Below are 22,635 nucleotides of genomic sequence, written 5' to 3'. Positions count from 1 at the left end.
TGTTGAACATTGCTTTGTTTTGGAAGCAGAAGAGGGAGTTCATACTCAAAGCGTACTATCTGCTGCAATGACGCTATCAGACAGCTCTTTGAATACTTCTAGATAAAGGAAATAATCGGTAAAATGGGACGCAAGAGTTTCAAAAACAGGGGCTTTTCCTTTAATAAGATCTTTTGTAATGTTCTACCCTGGAGTCGGATGAAAATCTGTCTTAATTTATTTTTTTCTGACTTTCCCGCTTGTTTTCCAAATTTCAAACAAACTGGTGCCCAATCCCTTAGAGAATAAGCTGATGAGACCCACTAGAAGAGGAAAAACTGTTTTTGAGATTACTGATTGATTTTTTTTCCCCCTTTCTCTTCACGATGGGAGAAAGTAGAAATCTATTATGCATTCTTATTAAAATGTAGGTTATCTTTTATCAATCCTTTTCTCTAGAGGGTGGTGGCTGCTTGCTGCTCTTACTGGCATGTCCCCATAATGATTCATTATGTATTACACATACTTTCCTCCAAGAAAATTTTATTAGGGCATGGTATTTTATGAGACAGATTCAGTGGCTTTGTCTCTTTCTAGAGCCCCTTACATCCTTAACTTTCAGGAAGCCCTGTGAACTGAAATAATTTGTAAGAAAAGCAACCCTGTAAACTCCAGAGGAAAAGGAGTTAATATAAGCTCTGAGAGGCTTCACTTTGATAGTTTGATCATAAAATTATTAATATAAAGCCCTAAGTAAAGGCTGAGTGTTAAATTATTTCTTTTTCTCTATTAGTACTTAGCACTTTTTCCCATTCATTGATATCTTAGACATAAAAGCTTAATAACTATACTGATCATCTTTATACTAAGGTGTGAAATACTACACATTAATAATACAATCAGGATTACTTACAAGAGGTCCCCTTAAATAATTTTATAGATTACCTTCCCATCTCCACATATCCATCACTTGGTTTAACAGCATCATGTCTGTGAATATAGAAAAACACTTTCTCTCTCTCTCTCTCTCTCTCTCTCTCTCTCTCTCTCTCTCTCTCTCTCTCTCTCTCTCACACACATACACACACACACACACACACGACTTTTTATTAAGTTTAAAGCAAGAATTCTTAACCTTTTTTGTTTCATGAAACCCTCTGGTAATTGAGGCCTGCAGACCCCTTCTCAGAATAATAGGTTTTTTAAAAAATAATAATTGAAGGAGACGTTTCCATTTCAATTTGAGATTAGTGAAAATAAAGATGTATTTTTCTTTCCATCTGAGTTCACATTCCCCCTGAGATCTATCAGTGCAGATAAAAAGTCCCCAGATTTAATGTTAGTATTTTGTTGAATCCTTGGCCCAGATTGTATAAGGTTAAAGTTAAAAAAACCAAACAAAACATTTCTGTGGAAGGCTGATTTGGACTGCATTATATCTATACTGTCAGAACAGGTGAGTGGAAAGTACCAGGAGCTCATCCTAGGTAGTTAGTGATTTCGCATTCATACTTTTGCTTCAAAATGTTAGACTGGGCAGGAACTTGCTGCTTGTATCTCTAGGCAGAATGGAGGCCCTGACAACCCTGGGCCATGGTGCTAAGGCTTGTTCTCATCAAGCCTCTACAGGAGCAATGTTTGCACAATGCAATCCAGATGTGCAAGCCAAGGCAATGAGCAAGACCACAGGGAGCATGGGAACATGTTGCCAGTAAAAGAGCTGTGAGAGATGATGAAATAAGAGACAAAACAAAATTAAACGGGTGACAAACTAATGTAAGGCCATAAAGGAACAAAAAGTAAGCAAATGCAATGAGATAAATAAAAATGGATATTCCCAAGGATTAAAAGAAAAGGAAGTGGAAAAGCAAAAAGATTCAGATGGGGGAAAATATATTAAGTGAAAATAATATTAACAGCTGGTATTTTTATGGCATTGTGTCGTGTGCAAAGTACTTGGTCCACACAACAACCCTGTGAGGTGGATGCTTTTATTGTCCCCATTTTACAGAAGAACAAATTGAGGTTAAGAAACTGGCCCAAGGTCATTAATCTCTGAAGGAAGATTTGAATCCAAGTCTTCATGTTTCCAAGTTCAACATTCTATCCACTGATGAAAACTGTGTTGAATTTATTTTTGTACTTTGAAACTGAGAATTCATAAATGTAAACAATCTCCCCAATGCAGTGGATTATGACTTACATTATGTCAAACAAGCATGAATCTGCTTTAGAACAACCTTGTATGCCGGGGAAAAATATATAATTCAATTTGCTCTGAATTTGTCATGAGAGGAAAAGCTTCTAGGATGTTCTCATAATCCCTCTATTTTAGGTGTTTCTGTCTCAAAAACCTCTTGCTCAGAGAAGCAGATAATTTGTTTTGTTGTTGTGTCCCCATGTCTCTCTCCCGTTTGCCTTTTACCAATTTTGATATGGCTGCTAAAAAAGTAGAAATTATTAGATGGCATTGAGTGGCATAATAGCCAGGACTAAGGAAGACATAGTCCTGCTTTATTTATTTGTTTGTTTATTTATTTATTGTTTTTTGGAGGGGGAAGGCAGGGCAATTGGGGTTACGTGACTTGCCCAAGGTCACATGGCTAGTAAGTATGTCAAGTGTCTGAGGCTAGGTTTGAACTCGGGTCCTCCTGACTCCAGGGCTGGTGCTCTATTCAGTGTACCACCTAGCTGCCCCAGTCACTGTATTCTGCCTCAGCCGGACCATTTCTGGAATGTTGTATTTGGCTCTAGGTGCCACATAATAGGAAGGGCATTGATAACCTGGAAAGTGTCCAGAACTGATGAAGAGTATAATGAGCAGAACCAGGAAAATTTATACAATAACAACAAAGATGTAAAAACAAACAACTTTAAATTATGATCAATACATACTTTCAGAGAATTGGTGAAACATGATATCCATGAGAGAGGTGATGGTCTTAGGGTGCCAAAAGAGACATATATTTTTGTATTCAACTAGTGAAAGAATTTGTTTTGCTTCACTATGCACATCTGTAACAAGGAATTAATTTTTCTTTTCTTTTTTGTTTTGGGGTGTCACTGATTGCCTAAGTTTTTGTACAAGTTGACAAGGGTCAGGGTGGGAAGGACATAAAATAGATTTTCTAGTAACTGAACAAAAAATACAGAGAGGTTGGGGGGGGGGGGAAGTGCTACAGATGTGGAGTGTTGCGTGCACTTTCAGATGAGGTCACTGTATTATATGACAAAATGGACCAGGTACCATGCTAAGTGCTGGTAATATATATATAAAAAAAGAAAAGATAGTTCCTGGTCTCAAGGGTCTCATAGACTAATGGGAGAGAAAATATGCAAACAACTATGTGTGGACAAGTTATATGGAAGACATATTGGAGGTAATCAACAGAGGGAAGGCACCAAAAATGGGGATTGGGAAAGGCCTCTTATAGAAGGTAGGATCTGAACTAAAAGACAGGAGGTGAAGATGAGGAGGAAGAGAGTTCCAGGTATGGAGGACAGCAAAATTGGAATGATGAAGGTCCTGTCTTGAGACCATGAAAGGGTTAGTTGAAGGAACTGGGAGTGGTTGACCTAGAGAAGAGAAGACTTAGTTAGTGGGCAATCATATAGTTTTGTTCTTATATTTATATGATTGTTATAGAGAAAAGGAATTGGACTATTTTTTCTGATTGATTCCAGTGGGCAGACCTAGGATTAATAGGTACAAAATGCAAAGAGGCAAAGTTAGGCTTGGTAAGAAAAAACTTTCTTCACAATTAGTAGGACTTCCTCAGGAGGTAGTGGGTAGAGGCCTCCTTTCTGGAGGCCTTCAAGTGACTGAATGACCCCTTGTCCATGTATTCTGTAAAGGGAATCCTTGTTCCATTAAAGATTGGAAGTAGGTGGTCTTTGAGGTTCCTTTCAAGTAAATTATCTGTGAATTCATCCTCAACTTTCTCAGTTTTCTTTGCCTTAATTCTTTTGCTCTGTTTTCTGAAACCTGTCTTTTGTTGGTTTCACCTTATTTGGTCAATTGGTTCCACTCCTTCTTAGGGGCAGCAAGATGGCCATGTGGATAGAATGTTGAGCTTGGAATCAGGAAGACCTGCATTCAAATCCTGACATAGATGCACTCTAGCTATGTAAGCAAGTCACTTAACTTCTTTCAGATTCATTTTCCTGTTCTATAGAATGTGAATAATAGCACCTACCTTAAGGAGCCAGGTGTTACAGTAGATAGAGCATTAGACCTGAAGTCACAAAGACCTGAGTTCAAATGTGATCACAGACACTTATTAGCTTACGACCTTTGGTAAGTCACTTAACTTCTATTTGCCTTAGTTTCCCCAGCTGTAAAATGAGGTTAATAACAGCATCTACCTACATTGATAAGCTAGAGAATGTCTAGAAGAGGACGGAAATCAGTCCGTTGGTCAACCTGCATTTATTAAGCACCTACTATATGCCAGGCACCATGCTAAATGCTCAGGATACAAGGAGAAGCAGAATGCAGTTCCCTCCCAGGGCTGTTGTGAGGATCACGTGACATAATATTTGTAAAGTATTTGCAAGCCTTAAAGCACTTTGTAAATGCTATTATTTTTAATTTTTTCTTAAAGGCCCATTTCTCATAGTCTCCATTCACCAGAGCACAAGGCATATTTCTCAAGGCCTCTTCCGTGCTGATAGCTCCTTCTTTCTGTACATTCAGCATCTTAGCAACCAACCGGCAGGAATGAGACCCCTGATCTTTTTTTCCTGTCTGTATCCAGCAAGTACTGACCAGACAGAAGCTGGAAATACATGAATTTTATTCTGTTCTGTTCTATTCTAATTTTTTTTTTCGCTTTTTGGAGGGCAACTTGGGTTAAGTGACATGCCCAAAGTCACACGGCTAGTAGGTGTGTCAAGTGCCTGAGGCTGGATTTGAACTCAGATCCTCCTGACTCCAGGGCCGGTGCTCTATTCACTGTGCCACCTAGCCACCCCAGTTCTGTTCTATTCTAGAAGTAGGAATATTAAAAGATCAGGAGAGGACAAGTGCCTAAATCTGAGTTATAACATTTTTGAGGGGAAATTTAATTTAATCCAGCAAATGGAGATATGAGGCAAAAATAAAAAACAATACCGGCTCTCAAAGAGATTGCATTTTACCAGGGGAATACAACATGTCCACAGATCATTAAATACAAGATGATTTGAAGAGAGAGTACCCAGTAATTAGGAGGAACAGGAAAGATTCCATATAGTGGCCAGCAACTATATTAAAAGACAGTGCAGTGGATATAGACTTGGTTAAATCCTGCCTCTGGCATTTATTAGCTGTATGTGATCCCTCGATAAGTTGTTTATCCTTGTCAGTCTTAGTTTCCTCATCTATAAAATGGGGATAATAATAATAATAATATCAATCTCCACAGCATTGCTTTGGAGAGCAAATGAAATAATGTTATTTGCATATGTTCATGTGCTTATAAATACAAGCTATTAGTTAGTTTAACTAAAAACTAGGGATTCTAAGAGGCATAAATAGACACAGGAGAAATTGGGGAAACCACCTGGACAAAGTATTGAGGTGAGAGAATATAGCAAAAAGCAAATAGGTCAATTTGCCTAGAACATAGAGTACGTCAAGGGGAGTTGTATGAGATAAAGTTTTTGAAAAGTTCACTGGAACCATATTGTGCAGTGTTGAAATGCCAGGCTCAAGTTTATCCTTGAGACAATAAGTGACTACTAAAGATTTTTGAGCAAGGGAATGAAGATGGTTGGATCCATGGGCAGTTGTGTTAAATCCCAGAGTGGTCTGGGAGAATAAAGCTAAAGTGGGGGGTGGCCACTGCACTCGCCTGTGAAATCCCTTCACACTGTGTATAATCCCCCAGCTCAGTACTCTTGTTTCTTGCAGATCTTTCTGAGGGGAGGAGTTCTGCAGATTAGTGGTGAGGAAAGTTATGTTTCTGTAAGGTTTTAATGTTCTATGGATTTTAATGCACTTGGCATTTCTAAAAAGTATTATAACCACAGTGTAATTACAATAAAAATAATATTTCTCAAAATGCTGGGTACCACAACTGAAGAAGTCATAGAGAAATTACAGGGATATGCTTCTAGGGCAGTATTTTGGTGGTGATGTCTCATTACACTCCCTACGATCCCTATGGACTTTGCTTATTTTTCAACTTTCTCTGAATAGAGTATTGGAGTGATCACCAGCAAAATTCTGAAAAAGATTATTGCTAAACAGATGACTTGTGAACTCTGTAAAGGAAGCAGTGATCAAAAATAATGAATATAGGTTCACCAAGCCCAAGTTTTGCTGAACTTACCTCATTCCTCTTGGGGGGTAAGGTAAGCTGGTAAATCTAGCTAGAATATACCCAGATCTGAGGCAGACATTTTGCCAAATCTCTCATGACATTCTTATGGGGGAAGTGTGGATAGTAATGCAGTTAGGTGGTTGAACAACTGTACCCAAAGACTGTTGATGAATAGATTGATGTTACCCTGGATGTTGTAGCCTATACAGTATCTTTGTCTGGTGAGGGTTTTGGGGGGTTTTTTGGTTTGGTTTTGTTTTTACCCAATCAGTGACTTGGATAAAGACATTCAAGGTATTCTTATCAAATTTCCAAATGACAAAAAAATAACAGAGGTAGCTAATAAATACAGCGCGCAATGGAATCAAGATTTTTTTAAATGTCTTCATAGACTGGAACAGAACACTAACAAAAACAAAACCGATAAGTTGAAATTTTATAGGGATTGTAAAGTCCTATATTTGGGTACAGAAAAATCATACAAACTGAGATTCCATTTGGTTAGACTTAATAACAAGATATATGGAAAAGACCTAATGATTTTATTTCACTGCATTGTATGAACCAATGGTGTGATTTATCTTCTAAAATGTCCAGAGATTAGGAAGTAGTGATCCCATTTTGCTTTGTACAAAACTGACCAAATATAGCTATCGTTTTTATCTCTGGATGTCATTTAAGAATTGATTAATTTTAATTAGAGTAGGTCCAGAGGAGAGTAACCATGAGGTATTAAACCTGGAGACTATAGCATGCAACAAATTGTTGAAGATTTAGAGAGGGTATGATGCAGTCTTCAAATAGCTAAAGAGTTATCTTGTGGAAGACTTGTTTTGTGTATTTTCAGAAAGCAGAACTAGGCTCTATGGATGGAAATGACAGAATATGATGGATTTGGATTAAATATAAAGAAGAAATTTCTAATAATCAGAGTTGTTCAGAATGGAACAGACTGATTTATGAAAGTGTGAGCACAGGCAACATGAGCACTAGAATTGAATGCTAGGAGTGTTCTAGTAGAGGTTAAAGCCCGTCTGCCAGAGGAGTTCTCTATAGAGGAGAGTCCTACCAGGGTTGGACAAGAGGTGACCTCTGAGGTAAGGATTATATCATGAAGTGGCACTGTTGTTCTAGAAAAGCCATAGATCATCCTAGTGTTAACATTTGGATATCTTTACCTTCCAATGCCCTGTATGATCAAGGACATCATCTTACCTTACCAAGACCCCAGTCAATTAGTAAAAATCATGCATAAAGTGCCTAGCAGGTGCCAGGTACTGTTCTAAGCACTGGGGATATGAAGAAAGGTGAAAGGAAGGAAGGAAGCAAAGTAAGAAGGAAAAAAGGAAGGAAGGAAGAGAGAAAAAGTCCAAAAACTCCCTCATGTAAACTCTTTCTAATGAGAGAAGCAACAAGAAAATAATAAAATATGTACAAGATATTATGCAGAGTAGATGGTAATCTGAAAAGGAATCCAGAATAGACTATTGAGAATTTTAAAGTCGCTTCCCTCACGTATTGGTTTCTGTCTTTAGTGACATTATATGTTGTGGGCTGCCTATTTTATATTCATTATGACATGAAAATGAAGATGAAATATTTCCTCTATATTCTAGACAAGATTTAATGAAACACATACAAAAGACCAAGTTTTGCTGAATGATCCTCATTCCTTTTTTGGGGGTAAGGTTATTAGGCTGGTAGGTCCAGATAGAATAATGCAGATTTAAGGCAGACATTTTACAAAATCTTTCATGACATTCTTATGGGGAAAATTGGAAAGTGTAAGCTAGATGATAATGTAGTTAACTGGTTGAACAACTGTACCCAAAGAATGTTGATGAATGAATTGATGTTAGCCTGGATGTTGTAACCTATAGAGTTATGTCTTTATCTTTGGTAAAGGTTTTTCAGATGAAAACACGAACGAGTGCAGCAGGATACTGTATAAATAGTGGCAAGAACATTAGCTTGTAAATCCTAGTGATCTGAGTTCTAGTCCTGGCTTTGTCATTAACTTGGAGAGCAAACTGGATAAGTTACTTTCCCTTTCTGGGAGTCAATATCTTCTATAAAATTCAAATGAAGGGACCACTAAAATGATTTATTAAGCCCTTACTAGGTGTCTGATACTGTGTTAAGCACTGAAGAATACAAAAACAAAAGTGAAACTATTCCTACCCTCGAGGAGCTTACATTCTAATAGATAGGAGACAACATGTATGTACAAATTTCCCAGAGGTTTGTCATTTTTACTGCACTAAGAATTTTAGGACACCTGTATATACACAGGGCAGCTACGTGGCACAGTAGATAGAGTACTGGGCAAGGAATCAAGAAAGACTCATATTCCTGAGTTCAAATATGACCTCAGACACTTATATGTTATGTGACCCTGGGCAAGTTTGCCTTGGTTTCTCATCTGTAAAATGAGCTAGAGAAGGAAGTGGCAAACCACTCCAGTATCTCTGCCAAGAAAATCCTAAATGGGGGCCACTCAGTGGTGTAGTGAATAGCTCAGAGGCGCAGAGCACCAGCCCTGGAGTCAGGAGGACCTGAGTTCAAATCCAGCCTCAGACACTTACCAGCTGTCTGACCTTGGGCAAGTCATTTAACCCCAATTGCCTTCTCCACTCCAAAAAAAGGAAAGAAAACTCTAAATGGGGTCATAAAGAATCAGACATGACTAAAAAATAACTGAACACAAAGTCTATATATAATGCATACAAACTGCATACAAGGAGATTTAGGGAGGGAGGTCCTTCCCAGCTCTAATATTCTCTTCTGACACATCAGATACAATTTCTATTTTTGTTTTCATTTTATAAGTTAAAAATTCATAGTTGCAGAATTAGTTTCATTAGTTATTTATTAATGTCTACCATCTGCAAATTTCATTCTAGACTGTGAACAAGTGAATATTGAGATGATGAGATTACTATCTTCTCATGTAGCAGTGTCCTCTCATACATTAACTCTTTCGAGCCTTACAACATCATAATATAGGATGTATTTTTAATCTTTTTGGACCAGGCCTCAATTTTCTCATCTGGAAAATAAATAAACTAGCTAGCCTCCAAATTTCATTCCAGCTCTGTATCAATGCTCCTCTGAATCTATAATTTTTATTTGACAAACAAGAAAACTCAGATTTAGAAAAGTGATTTTCCCAAGGTCCCACAGCTAGTTAGTACCAGTTCCATAGCATATAAATAGCAGAAATTGTGGTATTTGAAAACTATTTCTGAAATATCTAGAATTCTAAAGAGATATCCCAGCAAACGTAAAACCTTTCGAGGTAGTGTACATGAAAGTGAGCACAAGTTTCAAATAACAATAATTACAGAATGGATTTATATGGGATTTTAGGATTATAAAACAGAGACTCTACCATCTGCTTAACCCTTTTCTATATGATTCATTAAGCAGACTGCAAGCCCAAAGTCAGCAGAAATCATTCTGGTAACCTGAAGCGAGGGCTGATTGTTCAGTTTCTAATGTTCATTAGAACATTAGAGTTACAGGGCATTTGGGGGCTTTCTGCTAGCAGCTCTTGCCTAGCACTCCTGGTGAAACAGGCATTCATGTTTCCAGCAGGATCTCAGAGAGTCTCTGGGACTTCTTCGTTCACACCAAACCTCTTCCACCAATGATCGTCGTATTATCAAAGGATGTATTTATGGTCTAGTTCAGGGGTTCTTAGCCTTTTCTGTTATCATGTTCTTTGCTAGTCTGGTGAAGCCTTTACACCCCCTCTAAGATTAATATTTTTAAATAATTGAAGGAAATTCTAAATTTCAGTTAGAGATTAGTGAAAATAAATGTTTTATAATATATAATAAAAATATATATTTCATTTCCTGTCCAAGTTCATGGACCCCTGAAATCTATCTATGGATCCAGTACATGGACTTACAGGGTAAGAAACTCTGGTCTAGTTAAATTAAGATAAGGAAGGTGCCCATGAAATTTTTGCAACCCTGTGACTTGGGTTTTAAAACTCTGATTATGGATCTGTTTGCATTATTATTTATGTATCTCATGCACAAGTTCATTTGCATGGCTGTTGTTGAAACTGTTCTCTTTTGTTCTCAATCATTAAGTGGGATTCCTTTGTTCACTCCACCATGATCACATTCTGGTATCCAAGTGTCCCTAAACTTGTTAAATGTGCTCAAAAACTGGGAGATGGGGCATAAAGTTTAAATCAATTTGTATCCATGTAGTCCTCGATCACTGAAGAAGAAAAAAAAAAAATAAGGGGCACGTTATATTTTAAGACATTTGGTTTTATGTTGTTTTGAGAGAAGATAGTTGGTCTAGTCCTACAATTTCATCTGTGAGAAAATGACCTCCACCAATTTATTTGGCTGGTTCTCCTTTTTTTTTTTCTTTTTGAAAGGCAAACAGGGTTAAGTGACTTGCCCAGGATCACATAGGTAATAAGTGTCAAGTGTCTGAGGCCAAATTTGAACTTGGGTCTTCCTGACTTGAGGGCCGATGCTCTATTCACTGCACCACTTAGCTATCCCTTGTTTTCCTTTTTTAAATGAGCATTCTGGGGCAGCATTCCTCAAACTGTAGGCTGTGAAAACCATAGTCTCTCTAAAACCACCCAAGGAGTTCCTCAAAGAAAAAAAAATTGATTATGGCCAACCAGCTAATACAGCCTATCCAGCTTTGCCGTCTGGATCCATCTTATACGATGTGGTCAACTGCTACAGGTGTTAAAAGGGATGGTCCATCTTTTTTTACACAGAAAAGCATCAGAGAAAGATCAGACTCAATTGTGAAACTAGAAAGTGAATTATTATTGATTTAGAACTGATCATTAAACATGACAAATAATGTATACAATCATCAACACCAAAAAATTGAAGTTGAGAATCACCTTAGGCAATTGAAAGGCACACGATAGGAGGGAGCAGGTTGCGACACATTATAAACATGAGTGAAATAGTAAAAGTGGAGTAAAGGCTGTCATCAGAGGTATGTATTATCCAAAAAAGAAGATGGACTGGTCCTATAACAAGAGTGAGGAGTAATGTATGAACTGCCCACGTGCTCTATTAATAATCTTTTGATGTTGAGAGCACAAGAAAGACATCTAGCATATCGGGCGAGTCACTTGTGAATATGAAAAGCAGAACCAGCATTTATTAAGTGCCTACTGTTTGCCAAACACTGTGATAAATTCTTTTCAGATATCTCATTTGATCCTCACAACAACCCTGGGAGTATGTGCTATTATTATTCACATTTTGCAGTTGAAGAAACAGGGACAGACGAAAATTAAGTGACTTGGATCACAGAGTTAGTAAGTGTCTGAGGCTGGATTGGAACTCAGGTCTTCCTCACTCTAGATGAGGCCTCTATCAATCATGCCACCCAACTGCCTAGCTAATATTTTGAAGTAGCCTTTCAAATACTTGAACACAGCTTTCATGTCATCCTATCTCTTTTCCAGACATCTCTACTTTGTTAAACTCTCCATTGCATAGTGCTCTGAATCCTTTTTTCTGTTTGTCTTTTTTGCATCCAAGCTTCTCTCTCTCTACTCCTGCTATGCCTGTGTTTTTTCTTGTATCTCTCCCTTGGATCTTTTTTTTTCTCTTCACTTTGAATTGTTGCTTCTTCTTCCTTGAATTGAATTGGAAGTGTAGATTTTGTTATTCTATTTCCTGAATAGAAGTTTATGTTCCTTGTTTTAAATTTTAAAATTGGATGAACAATCATAATATTTCAGAGATGGAGGAAATGTTAGAAATTATTTCCTTCTTGGAAAAAAATTGCTCCATTTTTTTTTTTTTATATAAATGACTCTTCATCTCTGTCCTTTTTCCTCCCCTCCTCCCTTCAGAGGTCTTCAATAGAACAGGTTTCCAATCATATACTGCAGTGAAGAAGCCCCTAAGGAGATCTTACTAGTCTTATCACATTTTATAAGAGAATAATAATGATAAAGAATCAGAAAGAGACTTTACAGGTCAAATAGTCCAACCTCCTTACTTTACAGATGAGGGAACTGAGACCCAGAGAGGTTAAGTGAGTTGCCACTAAGTGGAAGAGCTGAGATTTGAATCCAAGTCTGGAGACTCCCAAGTCTTGTGCTCTATCCATTGCTCTACGCCGTCTGTTGATGGTGCTTTATTTTCCACACAACAGAAATCAAGCAGGGAAGTAAATGACATAATAGGCATGCTTTCTTTTGGTCTACCTTATGCAGTCATCTTTGAAGATTTAATTATACAGTAGGAACAAGAATTTAAATTCACTACTAGACTAGGTTACTACAAGTGTTTTAAGCTGAAGAGTTTGTTCAGAATGCTGATGGACTCACTCTTGAAGCACAGATGTGTGACATCACCCAGGAGATGCTAAGCCAGAATGGCTCAATGCCTTTAAGTCTTTCTTTGTGTCTGTCTTTTTTTTCCCTACTTCTCTCTCTCTCTCTCTCTCTCTCTCTCTCTCTCTCTCTCTCTCTCTGCTATACCCATTGGATTCTGGATTTAAGAAAAAGAAACTTCACATTTATAGAAAACTTACCTTCTTAAAATTTATATCATGGATACAGCAAGGATATGTGCCAACCAGACAGATGGCCCCCTACAACCCTTTTGTCCAGATTTAGGGCCTGCCAGGTTCTAACTAGGAGCTGTCCAGCTCTGCCAGGACTGGAGACTGACTTTGAGTAGTGTCTGGCACCCTGGAACTTATACTGGATCTTACTTTTGTACTTGGAAGCACACAAAGGTAGTTGGCACCCTTTATAAATGGCCCAATTCAGGGTCAGATGATTCCAAGCATCTCTGAATAACTATATTAGTCAGAAATAACAGAGATGAGCATGCATATAAAGGGATAATTCCTCTTGGGTTTAATGGCAATTCCTGTGGATAAATCAGTTACTCTGGCTTTTTTCTATTTAGTGTCCCCAGTCCCTCCTCCCTCTAAGGGAAAAGAATCAGACTGCCACTGTGGCTCCTTCTTCCTTGTTTTTCTTTTTTAACTGACTATAATATAAAACCAAATCATATCTTCATTTTAAGCAACAAGGAAAACAGATATTATACCAGAAATCTGCTTCATTGAAACCCTGAGTTTTATTTGGCAGCATAAGAATTTAAAAACTGTCACTGGATTTTGTTCTCTTTTCTCATAATGTGTTTTCTTTTTGTACCAAGGGCCTGAGAAATAGAAAAAAAAGAATGATTGGGAAGGCCAACATGCCATTTAGGAGCTTGGCAGGGAGGAATATCCAACTCCAAGCCAGATTAATGGGCTGTAGCAATGCTTTTCATCCCTAAATTTTTGGAACCTTTTTGGGGGTGCTTCTGATGGTCTTAAGTAGTATAATATCATTTTAAAAATTAATTTAATCCATTAGATTTTTTAAAAATTACCTAATGGAATTCTTCTAGAGGGGGAGGTGTCATGAGATCCTCAATGTTTATTTAGAGCTTACTATGGGAACAACTAGGTAGAAAGATATATAAAGTATGAAACACTTAGGATGTTCCAGGCACTATGCTAAGCCCTGGGAATACAAATATAAGCAAAAAAAGAGACATTTCCTACACTCAAGGTGTTTATATGCTAATGGGGAAAGAGAACACATAAAAGGGAGCTGGAAAGCCTGAGATGGGGAATAATACTCTAGTGGGACCAAGACTTCTGAGGGGGTGGAAAAATCCAGAGTGAGAAATGGAGCTGACAGTAAAGTAAGCATGGCCTTGGCATGTGGTGAAATGGTGGTCCAGATCAGAGCCTCACCAATCAAAGGAGAAGGCAACAGAGCAGACTTCTTCTCCATAGTGAGGAAATACTGTTGACAAGGAGGCAGAAAAGGGCAGAGAGTAAAGAGCAACACCGAAATCTGTGCTGGGTGTGGAAATACAAGGATGCTCCCTGAACTCTGGGGGTTTCTGAACTAGCTGGAAATAAAGGTCATGCATGTAAGAAGATACATGACAGTGCTTGGGAGCACAAAACCTAAGGGGCCACCAAAAAGGAGACGTTGCTACAGTTCCTACAGGACCAGGAATCAGAGTGGTACAGTGTAGTAGTGGAGCCCTGTAATGCCATGCACAGAAGCTTTCCAGAAAAACTGCTACTGTGAACAGCTTTTTTTTTTTAAGGTTCTGATTACTCACTATAGTGATCACTCTATTCCATAACAAAAGCAAAACATCCATGGAAAATCAAGGTACAGCATAATTCAAAATACAGCATTCACCATATTTCAACTTATCACAGAAAATAGCAATATAATATTCACAACATAGTCTCAAAGTAAAATAGGCACTCTTAAGTTAATTCAATTAGTCACTTATCAGTAGTATCAAAGTACACAGTCAAGTCTTCCACTCTTGGGGCAAAGTCTTGATTAACTCAATCAGTCACTAACAGTACAATAGTCACAGTACTCAAAATACAATCAGTCACTTATTCAGTAAAGTCTTACTAAGTATCATACACAAAATCCTCCACCCCTTAGGTCACTAGTAAACTATAATTCCATAATTACTCAGTACCCAAGGAGAGGTCTTTTCTTCATCTTGATTGGGGCCTGTTCTCAGATTCCCTGGATCCCCTTCCATGGTCCCAGATTCTACCTGAATTCAATGGCAGACAGCTCCCAGTTCCTCGACCAACTCTCTGGGCAGGTCCTGCTCCACAATGGCGTTTACAGGGTCTGGTCCATGTCAGCTCCTTCACCATTTCTGCTCCAAGGAAATCAAGGCTCAACCAAGCCACAAACAAACAAAGTCTCAGCATCCCAGCCGTGCTTTAGTCACCTGGGCTCCTGGTTCCTGGGTTCCGGGCCTTGGCTCTGGCCTCCTGGCTCTAGGCTCTGGTCTCTGGGCTCCTGGGATCCTGTTCAGAAGGAGCTCTACCACTACCACAAATTCTCAGAACTCAGTTCTTCATTCTTCTGTAGCTGCTCTGCCACCAGATCTGAGTCTCAAGGAAATTCTGACTGTGCCTCTCTGGGGCTTTTCTTATATACACAGTATTACCTAAGGTCACTTCCTTCAGCCAACTTCCTGTTACATCAGTAACAAGGGACAGGAGTTCATACCTTCTGTCCCCCCAATCAGAGGCTTGATCAGTTACTAAGTGTTAAGTACCTGTTACTTTTGCCAACACAAAAGGGATCTTCAAGTTCAAAATTACATTACCATTACAGGCCCAAACTGATATATGATGGCAAAGCTTGGAGTTAGCCCAGATGGAGCTTTTAGGTTTTTGAACTAGGCTCTTCCTAAAGTCAGACAAGGTTATTTATAACTGGGCACTAGAATATAACCAATCCAATGCCCCCAGATATGAAAGATAGGTCATTACAGCAAAAAAAAATTCCAAAAATGGAAATGTTTTCTAGTGAATTATAGAGGGCTGAATGAAACCAGGGGTAGGGAACCTGTGGCCTTCTAGGTCCTTGGTTGTGTGGCCTTTTTACTAAGTCCAAGTTTTACAGAACAAATCCTTTTATTAAGGGGATTTGTTCTGTGAAGTTTGGATTCAGTCAAAGGGCTGAACTTGAGGACCTAGTGGCCTCAAGGTCACAGGTTCCTCATCCCTGGGATAGACATTCAATCAGTCACCAACCAATTATTAAGCTTCTCCAATGGTGAAGCAGTCCCTGCCCTCAAGGAACTTACATTCTAATGGGGAACACAACATATACAAAAATGTGTGTATTTATGCATATATACAGAGAGAGAAACAAAGACAATGACAGAGATGTAGAGAGACAGAGAGATAGAGAAAGACAAGGAAAGAGAAGATAGAGTGGGTATTCCTCATATGTATTGATTAGATTCTATGGCTACTTATACACACAGACACACATGCTTGTGTGAATCATATTTTAGGCAAAGGGGAAGAAAATCAAGATATCCCAGTAATCTACTTCAGTGCATTATAAACTGAAGAGGTTCTTCAAAATGCTGATGGTCACATTCTTGAAGCACAAATGGGGGACAAAACACACACACAAAAATTCTAGACCAGAATAGTTCAATATCTCTATATCTTTCTTTATATTTCTCTCTTTTTCCCCCTGTTTCTTTCTTTATTCCTCTCTTTTTCTGAAAAGTCCATTGAATTCCAGTAGGATATCTTGAATATCTTATTGAATGCCTATTATACATATATATATATATATAGATACATACTCCTGTATACACATACGCGTATGTACATACACAACCTCATCACAAAGAACAACAAATTCTATGTATAACAACTGCAGACACAAATAAAAAGGATGTATGTTCCCAGAGTGGAAAGTACTGTTGTGCATGAGCTTTTAAAACCACACAGCAAATAGATTACAATATCACTAAGAGGAAAAAGATAAGAACTTAGGATTTTTTCTTTTTCCTTTTTTTCTCAAGCCACCTTAAAATCAGTAGATGTTTATTTTCTATTTTCCTTTTTTTGACATGGAATGGGTTTATTGAGTATTAAGCAAGTAGGGTTTTTTTTTTATTAAGCAATTGGGGTTAAGTAACTTGCTCAAGGTTACACAGCCAGGTGTTTCTCGGTGGGTGCTAAGTGAGCCGGGATTTGATCCCCAGGTCATCCTGACACTGGGGCTGGTGCTCTTACTCTCTGAGCCACCTGGCTGCCCTGCAAGTAGGTTTTTTTTAAAAAAGAGTTTAATGAGCTAATAGAAATAATGAAGTATACCTTTATCATCAGTGTAGCCTATAGTAGGATTCATCAACATAATTATTTAAAGCTCTTGAGTCCGTAAGGTTGAGTTTTTAGGATGGTTCTAAGGTTGGGGATCCTATATACTATCAGTAGTTCAAATGCAGATAGGCTCATTTTTATTTGGATTAAGACCTAAAATCACTTAGGTTAAACTGTTACAAAAAAATTAAATTGAAACAGTTACTGGATACATAGTTATATTAGCCTAACTATAATGTATACCAGATGTTTAGATGCTTTTCACTTCCTTTCATGGCCTTTTTTAGAAGTTTTTTTTTGCAATTCTGAACCTAACACCAAATAAAATGAACATTTTTCTATACAAAGTAGAACAACCAATGAGAACTATGCATGAAATTGCAATTCTCTTAATACAACTTGTTTTATAATAAATTTAATTTTACTTTCAAAATTCTCTTATGAACTTCCTTCTCTTTGTTTTTGTACATTAAACAAAATTCTTCAATAACCCTTTTTCCTTTCTTCTAGTTCTTTGTTATAAGTAGGACTGCTATGATGTTACCTTTTATATTTGTCATGTAGCCATTTGGAGCTTATCTTGGAATAAATATAGTGGGAAATGGTAATCTAACCCTAATTTTTGCCAGGTTGTTTTATAGTTTTCCTACCACTTTTTGTTGAACGGTAGGACTTTATACCAATAGTTATGATGATTGGATTTATCAACTGCAATGTTATTATGCTTGTTTGCTTTTGTGTGTTGTGTTCCTAATCTGTTCCACTTTTCTATTTCTTAACTTTTCTATTTTCTATGACTTTTCTATTTCTTAACCAGTACCAAATAGTTTTGATGATTCCCTCCTTTTTAGTATAGTTTGAAATCTGATACTTCCAGGCTAATATTCCTTATTAATATTTATCTAAAACTTAAATAAAATTTAAATATAAATATTACAAAAATTAAATTATTTAATTTTTTCATCAGTGTTCATTAGGGATATTGGTCTACCATTTTGTCTCTCCCTGGTTTGAATATTAAGATCATATTTTATATCAAAGAAGTTTTGGTAGTATTCCCTCCTTTCTTATTTTTACAAGTAATCCATGCAATATTGGAATTAATCATTCATTCTTTGAGTATGCAATAGAATTCACGTGTTACAACCATCTAGTCATGGTTTTTTTTCTTTAATAGGTACTTTATTGCCTGTTCCATTTCTTTTTCTAAGATTGGGTTATTTAAATTCTCTATTTTTATTTGGTTAGCCTGGTTAAAAAAATTTTTTTTCAGTGAGTAACCATTTCATCTGTCATCCATTTTGTTGTCATGTAAATTGGCAAAAATAATTTCTGATAATTTTCTTTTTTTAATCTTCACATGTCAATTCTCCTTTTTTCTTTTGATGCAATCAATTAGCTTTTAATATAATTATTAACCTGTTTAACATCTTTTTAATTTATTTTCCCAGATCCTTCGTATATATATGTATATATGTATATATGTATATATATATATATATATATATATATATATATCTTACAGTGCCTAAATATTCTAGCACTTTGTAGTAAGGATCTGAATTTATGCTTTAGTAAACTGGATATTTCAACACATTTTTTCCCCTTAAATGATACCCTTTTTTTTTTTTTTACTAATTTATATTTGCATATTGTAATCAGTAAAGTATTAGACTGATTATTAAAAGTTAACCCTTGAGAAAGAGTATCCATTTCCATTATAATTTCTAATTTGAGTATTATATATTACTGCTTTCCTTTTAAAGAACTCAGATGGGGTGGCTAGGTGGCACAGTGAATAGAGCACCAGCCCTGGAGTCAGGAAGACCTGAGTTCAAATTTGGCCTCAGACATTTGACATACTTACTAGCCATGTAACCTTGGACAAGCCACTTAACTCCAACTGCCCTCCAAAAAGCAAAAAAAAAAAAAAAAAAAAGAACTTAGATGGTTGGAAAGTGGAGTTATTCTCTAGGCATGATAAATATTCATGATTTTCTTTTTAAAAATCTATTTTCCTGGTTTTGCAGCTTGCCCATGCTTGTTTCATATTCTTTTGTCTCTTCTTACACACATCCAAATGTCACATTGAGCCATTTTCTCATATTTCTATTTCTTATACTTTCTATTCTTTCCAAACTCTGTTCCTTAGTATTAAAGATTATTATTCATGTCTCAGTTCCCATCCTCTCATCTCTTTCTATATTCGATCAGGTGATCTCCTTGGCTACCATGTATTCAAACTATAATCTCTCTGTGGATAACTACAAAAACTATATATCTAATCCTCATCTCTAGCCTAAGATCCAGTACTCCAATTCCACATCACCAATTCCTGATAGGCATCTCCACGGGCATCTCAAACTTGACGTTCAAAATAGAGATCATTATTTTTTTCCCCTCAAAACTGCAAATCCCTTTGCAGATGGAGACATGGACAAACAGGGCAATGTTAGTACTTCCCTGTTAAGTTGAATCCTTAAAAAAAACAAAGAAGCTTTAAGTACTAGATTCATAGTTTTATAGACATTACTCCTTTCCCATGGGCAATCCTTTTTTATGTAGAAATGTTTATGCTTTCTGATGCTTATCAAGTTCATAATTTTAAAAATGGAAACCAGTGAGGAAAGAAAAATAAACTCTTCCTCTTAATTTCCCTATTTTTGTTTTTTTTTTTTTTGCTTTTTGGAGGGGGGAAGGCAAGGCAATTGGGGTTAAGTGACTTGCCCAAGGTTACACAGCTAGTAAGTGTTAAGTGTCTGAGGCCAGATTTGAACTCAGGTGCTCCTGATCCCAGGGTCGGTGCTCTTATTTATTGTGGCACCTAGCTGCCCCTTAATTTCTGTATTCTTATTAAGGGTACCACTATCCTTTCAGTCCACTCAGGTTTGCAAGCTTGGAGTCATCCTTTATCCAACCATTTGCCAAGTCTTGTTGAGGTCACTCTAATTTGTCCCCTTTGTCCAATCATTAATACTTCATGTTAGTAATAGACTCCTACCATCTCTCACCAGCCAACTGATTCTTTTCCCTGCCTCTAGACTCTTCACTCTCCAATATATCTTCTATATAACTGTCAAAGTGATATTCCTTTAAAAAATTGCTATTGGGGCAGCCAGGTGGCTCAGCAAGTAAGAGCACGGGCTCCAGTGTCGGGATGACCTGGGAATCAAATCCGGGCTTAGATACTTAGCACCACACCCAGAAATAACTGGCCGTGTAACCTTGAGCAAGTTACTTAACCCCAATTGCTTTAAAAAAAAATTGCTACCGATATATTTTTTTACATTACATTTACAGATTATCTCTTGTAACAAAGATAAACAATTAAGCAAAGCTAATAATATAGTGACCTCATCTGAAAGTGCATGCAACATTCCACATCTGTAGCACCCCCCCCCCCAACCTCTTTGTATTTTTTGTTCAATTATCAGAAACCTATTTTCTCTCCCTCCCACCCTGACCCTTATTAACCTGTACAAAAGCTTGGGTGATCAATGACACCCTATAAAAAAGAAAAAAAATCAATTCCTTGTTACAAATGTACATACTGAAGCAAAACAAATTCCCTCATTGAATACAAAAATATATGTCTCATTTGGCACTTTAAATCCATCACCTGTCTCATGGATAGCATGTTTGGCCAGTCATCTGAATTTATGTATTGATCATAGTTTAATGTTGCTTGTTTTTACAATGTTGTTATTGTATAAACTGCCCTGGTTCTGCTCATTTTACTCTTCAGCTTATAAAGTCTTCAAAACTGTTCATTTTTATAAATGAAAAAATAAAAACTGATTTTCCTGAAGCACAGTTCTGATCATGCCACCAAAACTTCAATGGTTCCTTATCAATCATTCAATCCACAAGAGTTCATCACATGCCCCCAAGTTTCAAGTATCTTGCTTGGATATGGGGATATGATGAAAAAAAACAAAAAGTCCTTGTCTTCAAAGAGCTTATATTCGAATGGGGAGACAACTTATAAATAAATAAATAGCTAATACAATATACAGTGTCACGGAGGTCTCTTTAAAGGGGAAGGCTAACTAGCAAGTGGGGGGATGGGGGAAAGACCTGCAGAAGATTGTTCTTGAGCTGAAATCTTAAAGGAAGCAAGGATTCTGAAGCAGAGATGAAGAGGGAGAGTATTCCATGCATGGGAGACAGTGCAATAGCATGGAGAGAGAAGATGAAGTATTGTGACTGTCTGAGAAGCAACAAAGAAACCAGTATGGTTAGGCAGGGAGTCATTTAGAAGGCTATTGCAACAGTTCAGGGGAGAGGTGATGAAAGTGCAAGACTCATCTTTTAACCCCCTGTATTTTCACTGTCTGCTCCTTGCACCTAGAATTCTCAACTCTGCCTCAGCTTCATTGGCTTCCTTCAAGTCTCAGCTAAAATCCAACTTTCTGCAAGAAGGCTTTCCTGGAGCTCACTAAAGCTAGTGCCTTCCCTCTGAGATTATCTTCAGTTTCCTTCTTTCTTTCTCTCTCTCTCTTTCTTTCTTTCTTTCTTTCTTCCTTTCTTTCTATCTACACACACATATGAATATATATATATATAGATATACACACACACATAAATGTGTGTGTTTATTTTCTTTGTGCAGGCAGCTAGGATAGAGCTCTGGGAGTAAGGAAGCCCCAAGTTCAAATTTGACCTCAGACATTTAGTAGCAATGATATCCTGAGCAAATCCACTTAACTGTTTGCCCCAGTTTCCTCATCTGTAAAATGAAGTGGAGAAGGAAAACCACTCTAGTATCTTTGCCAAGAATACCCCTATTGGGGTCACAAAAAGGGGGACATGACTGAAAAGCAACAACAGTCTTGTTTTTATGTAGTTGATTCATTATTCTCCTCCCCCCCCCCCCATTAGGCTGTGACTTATGAATAAGGACTATTTTTTTGCCCTTTTTTGTAACCCCAGTACTTACACAGGGCCTGGCATATAATAGGTATTTAATAAGTGCTTTTAGACTTGACATAAATTGGAGGGATGGCTTCTTGGCTTTATTAACTGTAGGGAAAAAAAATTTTTTTAAAGGAGGGGAGAGAAGACCATTTAAAGCCTTTCACTATCTGACCTCTACATATCTCTCCAGGCTAATTCTGAGCCATAGTTTTATAGCTGGAAAGGGCCTCGGCCAACTAGTCAAACTTCCTTATTTTACTGCTGAAAAAAAAGCTCCACAAAACAGGACCAGAGAAGATAAGGAACTTGTCTAAGATCACATAGATAGTATTGGCAGAGCTAGGATTTGACTGCAGGTCCTCTGATTTCCAATTTTTCCCCCTCTGTATTTCCTCCTTTATGTCAGGCACAATACTAGACGCTAGAAATAGAAAGATAAGAAACAGCCTTTACTTTCAAGAAGCTCTTAATCTCCATGTTTCATCTCTCTCCCTCCCCTCCCCCCTCATCTGTCCCCTACCTTTAAGCCTCAGTTCCTGGGATGCTTTTTTGCCTCTCGTCGACCTTTTGGCATCCTCTCCTCCCAGTTCCCTCTGCCTTCAAGGCTCAGCTCAAATACCACCTCTTCTTTATTTCCTCATTTGCCTGTGTTCCCCTTCTCCCAGATTACTTTGTATTTCTTTTTTTTTGTATATATTTTGTACATATCTATGTACGTGTTATTTTCTCC

General features: G+C 37.4%; 1 protein-coding gene across 2 annotated transcripts in view; it reads left to right on the top strand.

The window, feature by feature from the left end:
- CRYBG1 (crystallin beta-gamma domain containing 1) overlaps positions 1-22,635 on the top strand; it is a 273,376-nt gene that overhangs the window by 166,995 nt on the left and 83,746 nt on the right. The gene's annotated exons all lie outside the window — the stretch shown is intronic.

This window comes from Petaurus breviceps, unplaced genomic scaffold (assembly GCF_028583685.1).
Source record: "Petaurus breviceps papuanus isolate PSGF00001 unplaced genomic scaffold, PetGlider_PUasm1.0 90977, whole genome shotgun sequence".
Classification (NCBI taxonomy): domain Eukaryota; kingdom Metazoa; phylum Chordata; class Mammalia; order Diprotodontia; family Petauridae; genus Petaurus; species Petaurus breviceps.
This window is presented reverse-complemented; position numbering and strand designations above follow the sequence as displayed.